Here is a 14,538-nt window from a genome sequence, read left to right as displayed (position 1 = left end):
ACGACACGACTACCACACTAATCCCTTTGGCTAAACGTCCGTGGTTATATACATCCGCATCGGAGTCGCGCTACGTTGCATGCCGGCTGCAGCAACGCCCTCAAACGGAAACTTTTTGATCACGCCTTATTTAAACACCAGTAAAACCAATGTTCTGAAGTTGAGAAGAGGTGGAAGAGTGTCAGGAATGGATGTCATCACCTGTGGCAGCGTACTCCTACAAGTATCTGGGAATTACTCTCCTCATTAGACAAAAAACCTTCACAAAGCATATAAAGAAAAGGTGCATTGCAGCAACCAAGGCCATACTTGACACAAAAGTCTGGAAACATGAAGATTGCTCCAATAGCCAGCTCTGCCCTAAGAGAAATATAGGGTAATGGAGGGACTCTGGTATATATTATATTTCGTGTGGCTATTACTAGCCGATTGCAGCCCTTGTAAGGCAGACCCTCCGATGAGGGTGGGCCGGCATCTGCCATATTTAGGTAACTGCGTGTTATTGTGGTGGAGGATAGTGTTATGTGTGGTGTGTGAGTTGCAGGGATGTTGGGGACAGCACAAACACCCAGCCCCCGGGCCAATGGAATTAACCAATTAAGGTTAAAATCCCCGACCCGGCCGGGAATCGAATCCGGAACCCTCTGAACCGAAGGCCAGTACGCTGACCATTCAGCCAACGAGTCGGACGGGATTCTGGTGATTATTGTTTTAAGAGGAAGAGTACAACAAAAAGTAATTGGGCTGAATGAATGACAGTTACATGAATGTTCTTTTACTTAATTCATCATTATCCTCCTTTTCTCTTATCCAGCTCCTGCTGGTGTCTGCCTCTGAGGTGTAGTGGTTAGTGTGATTAGCTGCCACCCCCGGAGACCCGGGTTCGATTCCCGGCTCTGTCAGGAAATTTGAAAAGTGGTACGAGGGCTGGAACGGGGTCCACTCAGCCTCGGGAGGGCAACTCAGTAGAAGTGGGTTAGATTCCTACCTCAGCCATCCTCGAATTGGTTTTCCGCTTCCTTCCCTCTTCCTTGGCTGTTCCCTCCAATCTCCCCCCCCCCCCCCTATAAGGCCCGTGTTCAGCAAAGCAGGTGAGGCCAACTGGGCGATACTGGTCCTCCTCACCAGTTGTATCCGTCGACCCAAAGTCTCACGGTTCAGGACACTGCCCTTGAGGCGGTAGAGGTGGTATTGCTCGCTGAGTCCAAGACAGAAACCAGTCCTGGAGGGTAAACGGATTAAGAAAGATAGCTCCTTCGGGTCGGGGCATTTATGGCACCTCTCCACCTTCCTCTCTCCTTCCACCATTCCTCTTCCATACTTTGTGCCAGTCCGGTTTCTTCGTCTTGCACTCCTCTTTATCGAATCGATCCACCTTGTTCCAGGTCTCCCTCTCACTGTCTTTCCTTCTTCATCTCCATCAGCTGATTTTGCCAGCACCACATATAGATTATTTTTTTCCTCTATTTCCCACTGTCGGCAGCCCTGAAAATAGTTTTCCGTGGTTTCCCATTTTCACACCAGGCAAATGCTGGGGCTGTACCTTAATCAAGGCCACGGCCGCTTCCTTCCCACTCCTAGCCCTTCCTTGTCCCATCGTCGCCATAAGACCTATCTGTGTCGGTGCGACGTAAAGCAACTAGCAAAAAAAAAAAAAAAAAAAAAAAAAAAAAAATCCTCTATTTTGGTCCATCACTTTCTGATTAACTTATTTACCATTTGTTAGTCATCAATCAGTCACTACTGATCTGCATTTAGGGCAGTCGCCCAGGTGGCAGATTCCCTATTTGTTGTTTTCCTAGCCTTTTCTTAAATGACTGTAAAGAATTTGGAAATTTATCAAACATATCCCTTGGTAAGTTATTCCAATCCCTAACTCCCCTTCCTATAAACGAATATTTGCCCCAATTTGTACTCTTGAATTCCAACTTCATTTTCTTCTTGTGATCTTTCATATTTTTAAAGACACCACTCAAAATTATTCGTCTACTAATGTCATTCCACGCCATCTCTCCGCTGACAGCTCGGAACATACCACTTAGTCGAACAGCTCGTCTCCTTACTCCCAAGTCTTCCCAGCCCAAACTTCTCAACATTTTTGTAACGCTACTCTTTTGTCGAAAATCACCCAGAACAAATAGAGCTGCTTTATCTCTGGATTTTTTCCAGTTCTTGAATCAAGTAATCCTGGTGAGGGTCCCATACACTGGAACCATACTCTAGTTGGGGTCTTACCAGAGACTTATATTCCCTCTCCTTTACATCCTTACTACAACCCTTAAACACCCTCATAACCATGTGCAGAGATCTGTACCCTTTATTTACAATCATATTTATGTGATTACCCCGTGAAGATCTTTCCTTATATTAACACCTAGGTACTTACAATGATTCCCATAAGGAATTTTCGCCGGGCTGAGTGGCTCAGACGGTTAAGGCGCTGGCCTTCTGACCCCAACTTGTCAGGTTCGATCCTGGCTCAGTCCGGTGGTATTTGAAGGTGCTCAAATACGTCAGCCTCGTGTCGGTAGATTTACTGGCACGTAAAAGAACTCCTGCGGGACTAAATTCCGTCACCTCGGCGTCTCCGAAAACCGTAAAAGAGTAGTTAGTGGGACGTAAAACAAATAACATTATTTAAGGAATTTTCACCCCATAATTAAAACTCAGAGGACTTTTCCTATTTGTGAAACTCACAACCTGGCTTTTCCGCTTTTATCATCAAACCATTGCCTGCTGTCCATCTCAGAACATTATCGAGGTCTTTTTGCAGTTGCTCACAATCTCACAGCACCCAACAAGATCATTTCTGCTATCCAGCTTCATCACGAATTTGGACAAATGGGCATCAATGTAAACTGAGGAGCAGATCCTGTCTTGATGTTGGATAAGTGTAGGATAAGAAGAAAGATGGATAAAAATAGGAAATGGGAAGAGACAAAAAAAATATATAAACATGAATGCAAGTGGTAAGAGACTAGGAAAACAGGACAAACACACAAGGAGGTTTTCAGAAGAACTGGGATTGATGGAGAGGAAGCCAATCTACGTGAAGATGTGGAGATTGTCCTTCTCCTTTCGTGTTTTCTTTCTATTTCTCCTTCTTCCCACATTGACTTGTCGTAGAGTATATCCTATCGAGTGTTCCTTTCAACATTCTATCTTTCTATATACCGTGAAGGAGATTCCACAACTAATGGAGCAAACAAGGTGGAATTGAAGCGAGGAGTAAGGGAACATCCACCTTGTGCGACTACTGTGCCACACAACCAAGGCCGTACCGTCATTTACCATTAACAACAACATCAACAGTGACATTTTCAAATTACACAGCTGTTACAAAACAGCGAGTTCCCCCATCTCTTCGGCAAATTGCCTTGACGTCGAAACTTTCACAAGATCGTCAATTTAACACATGTTTTATTTGTATTTTTTATCGACGATTCAATTACGAATTACGCTAAACTCTCGATTTACCATAATCGGATCAACCGCGTTGAGGCTTAACCGCGATATCAAAAACACTAAAAATGCACGAGTGTTAGGAGTTACAGTAACACAGAATTACAAAGGGTCGGAATAATATTGCCAGGATGATGCTTTCATCACCGAAAAACTTGTTTTGAGAAACTTGAGAAGCAAAATAAAGAAAAAGTGTTTCTCGGCACAAAAGTAGAAAACCATGACTGATTATTTTGAGAAACAGTTAGGTAGTCTGAATATTTTTCTTTGGCTTATTAGTTTCAACGAAAAGTGCTGTTTATTTTTCCATTTATTCACTGTTCTAACTGCAATGCATTGGGTAAGTTAATAAAAACAATACAGCAGAATCATTTATTATCATTTTAACTGTACTTCCTATTCTATTTTTAATATTTTGCGGGTTAACCGCGATTTTACTTATCCGGGAAGCCTTAACCCTACATTATCCCGGTTAATCGAGAGTTGAGTGTAATGAACACATGTTAACACGTGTTTTTATATCCACAGCAACAACATAAGAACTTTGTAACATTTCTCAACTTCAAGTTTTTATATACGGTAGGTATTATTTTAAAACTCTGCTCAACATTGTACAATGTGTGTTATTACCCTTTTGATTTATTCATTTGCTTTGAACTGATGATGTTTCCAAGGGAATCGAAACCGGTCTTCATTTAATAACTGTTACATATTATATAAAGTGTTGAATGGTGGAACATCTGTTGATTGATTCCTATCATATAAATCAAATCACACAGCAGACAACCATTTATTTTATACACAAAAGCAGAACAAAAACTAAACCAAAGAAATTAAACTAAGAGTAAACAGAACAGTCTCTTCTGTTCCAGAGCATCATTACCACATCTACAACAAGCAATTTTAGGTAGGTGTTAAAATTGCAGCCTTCCTGTATGCATTATAAGTCTGGTGTTTTAGGGACTTTAATTTTTCATCCTGCCCTTGTTGCAATCACTTCTGGGGTGTCACTAGGCACATCACAGTCCACTTTGAAAGGTCCCATCTGCTGGAAGAGTTTAGGATCATCACAGCTTGAGGAAACCTCCAGGGGATATAAGTGTTACACAGGTCTCTACTTCTCTCCTAAAGCGGTCTTCTCTCTGGCTACTCGGCTATACCCATCCTGCCCTGGCCAGTTGGTCCTCTTCATATCCGCTTCGACTAGCACCACCTTTCCTACTTTCAGCTGCTCTTGTCGTCTCTGCCCCCTGTGAATCAACAGAGCCAGGTATTCATTGTGAAACCTCTGACGCAGGCATACTACTCGTAATGAATGCAGATACCATAATCTCTTGTTTAGACTCCTGCTCTCAATGTTGTTTAAGTATGGCACTTCACTTCCAGGGATGCCTTGCACAAAGTCAGCAGGTGTCACAGACTTCAAGTTTTCAAACTCATCTTCAGTGTGTGTGTGTGAGAGAGGTTCAGAGATCATGATTGCTTCACAGTCACACAGCAGAGTTTCAAGTTCGTTGTAGGTGAGTCTCACTCTTCCCAGATTTTCTCGGGCTCTTTCAGGGTTCTTACTACCTCTCCCACCATCCTCTCCAACAGGCAGCAGTGGGAGGATTTAAGTTCCATAAGATTTTGTGTACTGACAGTTCTCAAAGCATTATTTGTGCCACCAAAGTTAGTGCCATTATCCGTGTACATAGTGTTGATTCTTCCCCTCCATGCTATAAATCTTCTGAGAGCCAGGAGGAATGAATCTGTGCTGAGGGATTTTGTAAGTTCCAAATGTACAGCTCTATACATGGCACATGTAAACAGGACCTTTTCACCAGCAGTTAGATACATTGGGCCCGCTAAGTCAATTCCTGTAACCTGGAAAACAGCGGAACACTTTATGCAGTTTTGGGATAAGGAAGCAAAGGGAGGTTCTATAATCTTTCCTTGAAACCTTCTGCATGTGACACACTCATAGGTTACTTTCCCAGCTAATCTCCTGATGCCTGTTATCCAGTATTTTTCTCACAGTATGTTTGACAACAATGTCTTTTAAATGACAATGTTTCTGATGAACCATTCTCTGTACAATTAGATTCTTACCTGACAGTGCTACTGGACATTTGAAGTCATCACATTGTCCTAAATTGCATGAGCCCTTCTACATCGGTAAAAGTTTGCATTTCTTTAATCACTTACTTCTCACATGGGTCAGAACTTTCATGCTTTCATTTGATGTCATCAATACGTATGCCAATATCCCTGTTAAAACCACTATAAAGTTGATACGGAATAATTGAACCAAATTCAGTAAATTAAGCGTTGGTGAAATAGATGAGTTCATAGGCCTATTAAAATTCTCTTTAAGTAATAATTATTTCATTTTTGAGAATAAAATCTACCAACAGACAGGTTTACCTTTGGGAACACCGTTCTCAAGTGTTTTGGCAAACATATATATGGACCACTCAGAACACACAAACATCATAGATAAGATCAAAGCTATAAAATACTATAAAATACTAGACACGTTACGTTGATGATGTGCTATCCATCATAGATAGCAGCGTTAACAAAGGAAAGGAAATTTTAGAACTACTCAAGAGTTTGGATCAGAATATTAAATTCACTATGGAAATGGAGAACAATAACTCGCTTAATTATTAAGACAAAATACTATCACGTCATAAGAACAATCATCTGGCATTTAACATTTACTGGAAACCAACTTACACTGCTAACACCATTAAACAAAATTCAATACATTCTGAAGCTCACAAAAAAGCTGCCTACAATAGCATGTTAGAAATAGCTTTAAAAATCCTGCTCTCAAAGAAAAATTTGAAAAAAGAAATCAAGACCATCTGCAAAATAGCTTTGAACAACGGATTCAGCACAAAATTTATAAATAAGCTAATCAATAAACATACCAACAAGCCCACAGCTACTTTAAAATCAAAAACTAAAGAAAAATATGCCACATTCACATTTAGCAATAATAATATACACATAAACACCAACGTCCTAAAAAAACAGAACCTAAAAATTGCTTTCAAAACCAGCAACACTAATGAAAGAATACTATTTAACTCTCACACAGTAAATACTAGCAATAAATACACAAATTTTGCGATATATAAACTGGAATGTCAGGGATGCAGTTCAAGTTACATCGGACAAACTGGTAGGAACTTTCTCATAAGATATACAGAACATCGCAACGCTTTAAAATATAATCGTTTCTCTGCCATGAGTGACCATCACAAAGACTATAATCACAATTATACTACAATAGAACAAGATCTAAATATTCTACACCGTGAACAAAAAGGTCCACTACTCAAGATTTTAGAGAATTTTTTTACATCAGCATGGATTAATATAAGAACCCAGCTCTCAACTTAAATGAGACGAAAGAAAAAAAGAACATAATATGGGAAACTTTTATTCTGATTATTTGTAGTAAAAAACAGGAACATAAGAAGTCACAATTATTACACTCGGTTGCAGCCACCGCCCCCATTCTCTCGCAAGCCCTACCCCATTTCCCCACTCCACTTCCTTGTAGCAACACGGAGCAAGTCAGTCAAGAGCTGGACTCCATAGTCAGAGAACACGAGTGATACAAGCGGGCCACGTAACGTAAGTTAATTTTCGTTCTTCAGAACTTAATCTAAATGTTGTTCCTCTTAGTCACCACCTTAATTCGATTTGTATTATCCATTTTACAGACTAAACTCAAATGGTTCAACTTCAATAATGCTTATGTATATCAGCCCAGGTCGGAACACAACAACTAAGCCAACAGTATACAGATACTAGTTGAACCACACCAAAGGTCAACAAAAAACATTGAAACAGAAAGACTTCCAGCTCAAGACTGTTTTAACGATCAACATTTCACAGTTTTTGAACTTTCATCATGCTTTTTAAAAAACTTTTAAACTAAAATTTCATTTTGTGTGTTTTCCTATGTTTTTAATGCATCATACATGTCTTACTGAGGACGACCCAATGCCGGGTCGAAACATGTCTATTTATGTGTGAACTTTCATCTTAATTGGACATAAAAATATATAGTATTGACTAGAAGGATTAAAATAGATTTGCTACAATTTTGTAAGAAATGTCTAAAATTATACAGTGTTCTGTGAAAACTTATGTATTTTCCTCTTTAAGTACCAAAGGTACAATATGAAGATCTGAATAAATGAAGTTACAACTCATTAAAATTTTCCACCTCCCTTCTTATAACAGTTTATTACATTCCTGTGTTAATCCTAAACAAATTATTGTTCTTCAATGTCCACCCTCTCTTATCAGCATATTAGTACAATTCCCAAACATGCATTATTCCTAAACTTGCTATCTCACAAATAGTGTTCTTCCAAAACCGGCTATATCCATCCTGTTTTTCCAAAGCTGGCTATCTGCATAATTAATCACTAAATATCTTTAAAATTACAAAATCCTTATAATTCTAAATTAGCAGAAGAATTTTTTATACAAAAAATCTCCTTTGTATCTGAAATTATTTCAAAACCATACTTTACTCCTGTTTCTTGAAAAATTGATAAAACATTGGATAGCCAGTTTTGAAATGAACCGCCTCATTTCTCTGTATTTCTTGCAACCCTTGTGACAGTTGTTTATAAACCTTAGCAATCACCCTAACTATTTTTGAGTATTCTCAAAAATATGTCAGTGACGACGTGAAGGTGGTTTCTCCACAAAATACGCTAGCTCCACCGTCTTCCTTCTTTCAGCATTTACTTCTTGATCTCGAGCTTGTTCATCTGAACTGGGCCATTCGCTTTGCTCTCGCCTCAACCATGCTGGCCCCTCCCACCATTGGCCTTCTTCCTGCAATTTTGTATTACAGCCTCTTGGAGGAACATCTGCAGGGTTCAAAGATACTGGGTCATGATGCCAATCAGTGGGATGGCTGTGCTGTGATGTGTCAACGGTTAATCGACTAATAAACTAATTGATTAACCGTGGACACCGAACATAAATACATTGAAAACCAAAGGTACGTGGAAGAAACTACTCATGATTTACCCAAAGTCCATGAGATCTTTGCGTAATTGCCAACTTGCTGATCAAACTACATAATGATAACCCAGAATTAATTTTAATAAGGATTTAATGAAGGTTCAACGGAAATACAAGTAGTTAATCAGGAAAACCAAAACAATTCCGACTTGATAAAAGTAACTAATGCAACAAGAAAATAAAATCGAACAATGAAAACATATGACTACAAAGCATATGAGTTTCATTTTTCTCAATTCTTAATTTACAGAACCCTATGCTTACATCAGAATGATCTTTCATAGTTAAGTAATTATTTGGATATCATGGTATTCCACAATAAGTGGAATGATACAGATCTATGTGTGGTTACATGCAAAATGTTAGCCCTAAGTACTGTGAGGCATTAATTAAGGTTACTGGCCACCGGTAATTAAATCAAGCAAGGTAAGATAATAGGTTTTAGGAAAACGGCCAAGTAATATGCTAGGAATCAGTATTCCGTTCTCAGATAGTACATAATATCTGACATACCAGATAGTAAGAGTTAATAACATACTATAAGCCTTCAATTAGAATAAATTCGTCAATGAATATTACAAAGTGATACAGAACTAAGTAGTGTAGAATATATGGTAATAACCTTCATAACAGAAAGACTGTAATAAGATTAGTGACAACAGGAAATTAAATAGAAACACGGTAATATAATGGGTTTTAGAAAAATGGTCAGTAATGATTAAGAATCACTCCTTATTACTAGCGAGGATGACGATAATACATGTGTTAGAAGGGTAGTGAGCAAGCCATGCTCCGAACAGAATAATTTAAACATTACATGCACAAGGACAATTTACCAGCAGTAAAAATACCACAAGAGTAAAGAAAACTGTAAATAATGATACTTACAACATTACCTTCCCCCAATAGGGATGGGTAACCAGGAAAAACCCCGGTAATATAGAGAGCTACATCCCAAGCGTGTGTATAACACGAAATCCTGGTTAAAACTCCGAGATGGCGACCTCAACAAGCACCAAGGCCAACCGGTCTCCTGTTAGTAAGAGAGAGAGAAGGAAAATAATCAGGTTCAATTTTCAAAACAGGGCTAAACAGAGAAAGATCTGTATAACTCTGTTGACATATTTAGCTGGACATGACTTAATTCAAATTTTAAAATACCCTTTCTTTGATACGATTGCCAACACATGTGTTCCACTCGCCTGCCTTCCTGTTAATCCATGACAGTTGTAACATTCCCCCAAAATACTCTCAAGATTTTACGAGTACCTTACTTCGCCGCCTGCATTACTGCTAACCTGGCTTCACTTGTTACTACGCCACTAACTTTACACTGCCTCACTGTACAACTGCTACCGTCATTGACTCTCGTCATACTGACCGCTCGTCACTTCTCCAACCTGGGGCTCTCTATGTCACTCTTACGTTAACCGTCCAGAATCATGTGTTTGTGACCTTACTCTACTCGCCCTATAAAAGGTCAGCCCTCTGCTTCTAAAAATCAGTTCAGTTCTGGCAGCGGTGTGGTTCCGGAGGACTGCTTCCTGCTTCCTGTGCATTTATGCATCGACTTAACATCTTCGCTACCTGGACTCTTCTTCAACACAGCAGTGGAGGGCAAAGACTTGAAATTTATATTTTGGTGTGAGCATCAAGTTCTCACAGGCCATCAGCCTGTTGAAGGTATGGCTTGTTATTTACTTTCATTTTAGCAGCTCCGTTAACCAGTCATCTACAAATGTTTATAATGCTATCTCGAATTGTATGAACTTATGAACTTCCCCAAGAAGCGGAATGATGACAGGTGGTTCATGAGCTTTTGCATTATTTTAGTTACCAAACTGTGTGTGGACATGTGAACTATTTTCCTTAACCTTATGCTATTTTCAACTCTGTGGGACGGTTGCTTCATTTCATGTACCTGCCCTGAGTTCCCCTTTTCCTTTTCCCATTATCGGGTTCTTTTTTTTAATGTGGTTCTCCACTTCTTGTTATTGTTATTCAAACTTTGTATTTGAGATTTGGTGTCAAGAAAATGCCTTTTACTGTTTTTATCTTTCTGACCATTCAAGTAACATGTGGCTGGTGAACTGCATCTTGGTCAATGATCCATTTTATTCCCTGTTACTCTATTAACTTGGTCCTCTTAATCATGTACTTAATTGTTAGCATAAATACATGTTATGTGTTGAGTTGTTTGAAATATTTTCTATTATCTTTCATCAATAATGTACTTACCTCGATACCCAAATGTTTCCACAATCCAAGTTAATTCCAATTATTTACATTATCATTGCTCTTGGTTGATTAGTTTTTTTTTTATTGATGTTTATGAGTAGTGCCTTTATTATTATCATTATGACCAACTTGCTTGAGCTAAAGTCAACTTTCCACAGGCTATTAAACATTTCATACCTAACCTAATGCATAACACAGTGTGACTGTAGAGCAGTGACAGCTGGTGCAGAAAATCAGTTGTGTGATAAAATAAAAATACTTAGAAATATATGCAGTTTTCAAGGGGCTCTCCACTGAGTTTTCCATACTGAAGAAGCATGCAAACAACCCCAACACATGTACACATTCCTCATACACAACTAATTAAACACACAATAACACCTTCAATGACACAAACTCAGGAACACTTAAGAACTTCCCGATGTTACCAAAATCATTGAAATGAAATGGCGTATGGCTTTTAGTGCCAGGAGTGTCCGAGGACATATTTGGCTCACCAAGTGCAGGTCTTTCGATTTGACACCTGTAGGTGACCTGCGCGTCGTGATGAGGATGAAATGATCATGAAGACGACACATACACCTGGCCTCCGTGCCAGCAAAATTAACCAATGATGATTAAAATTCCCGACCTTGCCGGGAATCGAACCTGGGACCCCTGTGGCCAAAGGCCTGCACGCTAACCATTCAGCCATGGAGCCGGACACCAAAATCATTTAAATAAAACCAGTAACGTCGTGATGAAAATCACATGTTATGTTGTTATAGTGACATTTATAAACTAGACATTTTGTAATTATAGGAAATCACAATATCATGCCCTTATTTTGACAATGTAAAAAGTACCATTTTTTTGTTCACTAATTTACAAATCTGGCTATGGAATAGGCAGGACCTGGAGGGAACAGCTGATGGCTTCCTCTACAGTATTTTGTTTCCCTTTTGCTTTGAGTGATCCCCTCTTAAATACTACCACTGAGTCAAAAGGGTTTCACCTGCCACGTTCTCATTTCGGTCAAAATGCAAGTGTGACCAGTGCTGCATCTCTGTGGTCAAATGAAGACTCGATGTGAAGTGATGTCTTGGCTGTTGTTTCCACAGTACATTGGAGGAGTTGGGCACGCATGCGCAAACAGCAGAGTTCCTGCTTTCTGGCAAAAAGCTTAGAAATTCTCACTAAGCTGTGATCTGCACAGCACCTGGCGTGGAGTGCACAACTAGTTACGTGGTTATGAGGGGAGTTGAATTATTTCCTATTCTTTGGCTGGCGTCTTTTTCAATGCCTTGTATTTGATTGTAAATAATATTTTTAAACTAATTTATTTTTCAACTAGACAATGTGCTGCAGCACTTCAGCACGTAAGGTACAGCCACCCCTGCTGTATAGTCACTCCAGTAATAAGTCTCACAGCCTGAGAGACCCAGTACCTCCTTAACATGACATCCACGACGAGTATCTATAATAACTCCCAAAAGTTCTAGCCTCGGAATGGTCAACTGTTTTAGGGGAGCTGCCTGTGCTTTCTGCATTCTACAAGGTGAACTGAAATCCTCCCACCAAAAACTGCTCGGAGGAAGCCACAAGCCGCAAATGACACCCTACTCGAATCACTGAATACATGAAGAGTGTTTTTTCAGTCCTTGTAAGTCCCTCCGTGAGCCTCCTGGGAATGCGGCAATTACTCAGATGATGCAGATGTTTTAACCAAGCTAAGAATTGCTGAGTTATTTCTTCAGACAATTCAACATTCCATCCACATTTCTGTTTCCAAGTTTGTTGAATGATCAATTTTGGAATGAGCATTGTTGGACAAGATTATTCCAATATTCTTTGCATTATTGCAAGGAGAACTCTCTTCGCTATAGGTTCCCCTGGCAAAGTAAGTCCACTGACATCACTAAATAACGTGTTATTTTCAGTGTCCCAAGATACACAGAGAACAGGAACAACATTTTGCTCTCCCTGAAGGATTGAGCTAATTTAGGTGCCATTACCCAGTCTCTAAGCTCATGAACTGAACGGCATCCTCCATGAACTTACTAACAGGTTACTCAGATTCGAGCCTGGTTATACAGTTATCCTCATAAAATGTCTGCTTCAGAATATTTTCTTGTGATGATGATGATGATGATGATGATGCTTGTTGTTTAATGGGGCCTAACATCTAAGGTCATTGGCCCGTTCAGAATATCAGCTGTCATTCTCAGTTCTTTTGGAGCACGATTAAGATGATAAGTGATGGTAGTTGCTAACAGATAGGGACTTGATGAAACACCAAATACTACGCGATAGTGTTTCCAACATATCATTTCCTGGGTATCAACATTGCTCCACCATAGGAACTTTAAGAAATCCCTGTCACTGGGCAATACATTAATCTGCAAAAATGTTTTCTTGATATCAGCACTTATACCAACATCAAGTTTCATGAACTGAATGAATAACTTTGGAATTAGCTCAATTAATTTTCACCCCCTTTTCTAGGCAATCATTCAACGAGTTCTCCTTACGATCCTTAGCTGAAGCATCAAAAACCGGTTGTATTTTTGCAGTCTGGCTACTAGGCTTAATTACAACCTGATGCGGTAAGAAATATCCCTTATCATCACATTCAGGAACTGTCTTGCTAATGCCTGACTGTAACCACTCCTGAAGTACTGCATGATTAATCTCCAGCTGCCCACTATAGAGGAGTTGTTTTGTTACACCTTTAAGCCTTCTCTCTGCCAAAGCATTATTATCCAGCAGCTTCCTTCCAAGGTCTGTTTTCTTCATTGATTCACACAGTTTCATTGAAAAACAAAATGGCATCGGTAACTGAATCCTCTTTTAACTTCACAGCTTCCACTTCACTAATACCTATAACATCTAACTTCCTTAAATCTGACAAATCCAAGTTGCAAATATAGGTTATGTTGACAGCAGGATTCTTCCCAGGCCCTTCTAAGGTCCAACCCAACTTTGTCCCAATTGTTACCAACATTCCATCCAACTGCATGTAGGATCCAGTCATAAACAATCCTGAAATATCAGCACCTATCAGTAGCCTTATATCTGGTGGATTCTTCCCCATGTCAGAAAGAATAATGTTTTCCTCCCTAAACTTGGGATATGGGCCTCGACTTTCCACCCTAGGTACTTAACTACAACTTTTTGCCTGATCCAAAACACTTATAGATCCTTGAAATTTACCATCCATACTTTGGACAATTATATTATACATTCTGTGCTGTTGTTGACTGGTTTCAACTCCTCCAAAAAGATTATGGCTTAACATCTCCTTCCTAGATGGCTTCTTATCAAACTGTTCCACAACATGTTTGAAGATATAGGACCTTTGTGCGCCACTGTCGAAAAGGGCACATACCGTACTTCCTTAACTTCTACCATTAAGCATAATTTTAACCATCACTGTCCGTAAAAAGGTGACACCAGATTTCTGAGCCAAGAGTGCTTGAGACTTTCCACTCATTACTTTAAAAGGTTCAACTCTTTGGGTTTTGGACTGCATTAGTATTTCTGGGCACATGCTAGTTAAATGCTGTTTAAGACAGATGATGCATTTAACATAACTCCTACATCTCTTGGCACTATGACCAGACTTTCATTTAAACATACGAAACAACAGCTTTTGCTCTTAAGTAAAGTCTTTCTTTTCTTCCTTTTTTTTTTTTTGCTTTACTTCGCACCGACACAGATAGGTCTTATGGCGACGATGGGATAGGGAAGGCCTAGGAATGGGAAGGAACCGGCCGTGGCCTTAATTAAGGTACAGCCCCAGCATTTGCCTGGTGT

At 39.5% G+C, this 14,538-nt stretch overlaps 1 long non-coding RNA gene across 1 annotated transcript in view; it reads right to left on the bottom strand.

The window, feature by feature from the left end:
• LOC137503016 (uncharacterized) overlaps positions 1 to 14,538 on the bottom strand; it is a 129,636-nt gene that overhangs the window by 101,196 nt on the left and 13,902 nt on the right. Inside the window, exon 2 of the long non-coding RNA XR_011018989.1 lies at positions 9,394 to 9,538. This is a non-coding gene — a long non-coding RNA (uncharacterized lncRNA). The remainder of the gene's footprint in view (positions 1 to 9,393; positions 9,539 to 14,538) is intronic.

Source organism: Anabrus simplex, chromosome 14, assembly GCF_040414725.1.
Source record: "Anabrus simplex isolate iqAnaSimp1 chromosome 14, ASM4041472v1, whole genome shotgun sequence".
NCBI lineage: Eukaryota > Metazoa > Arthropoda > Insecta > Orthoptera > Tettigoniidae > Anabrus > Anabrus simplex.
The sequence above is the reverse complement of the archived record's forward strand: the minus strand, read 5'-3'. Positions and strand labels throughout refer to the sequence as shown.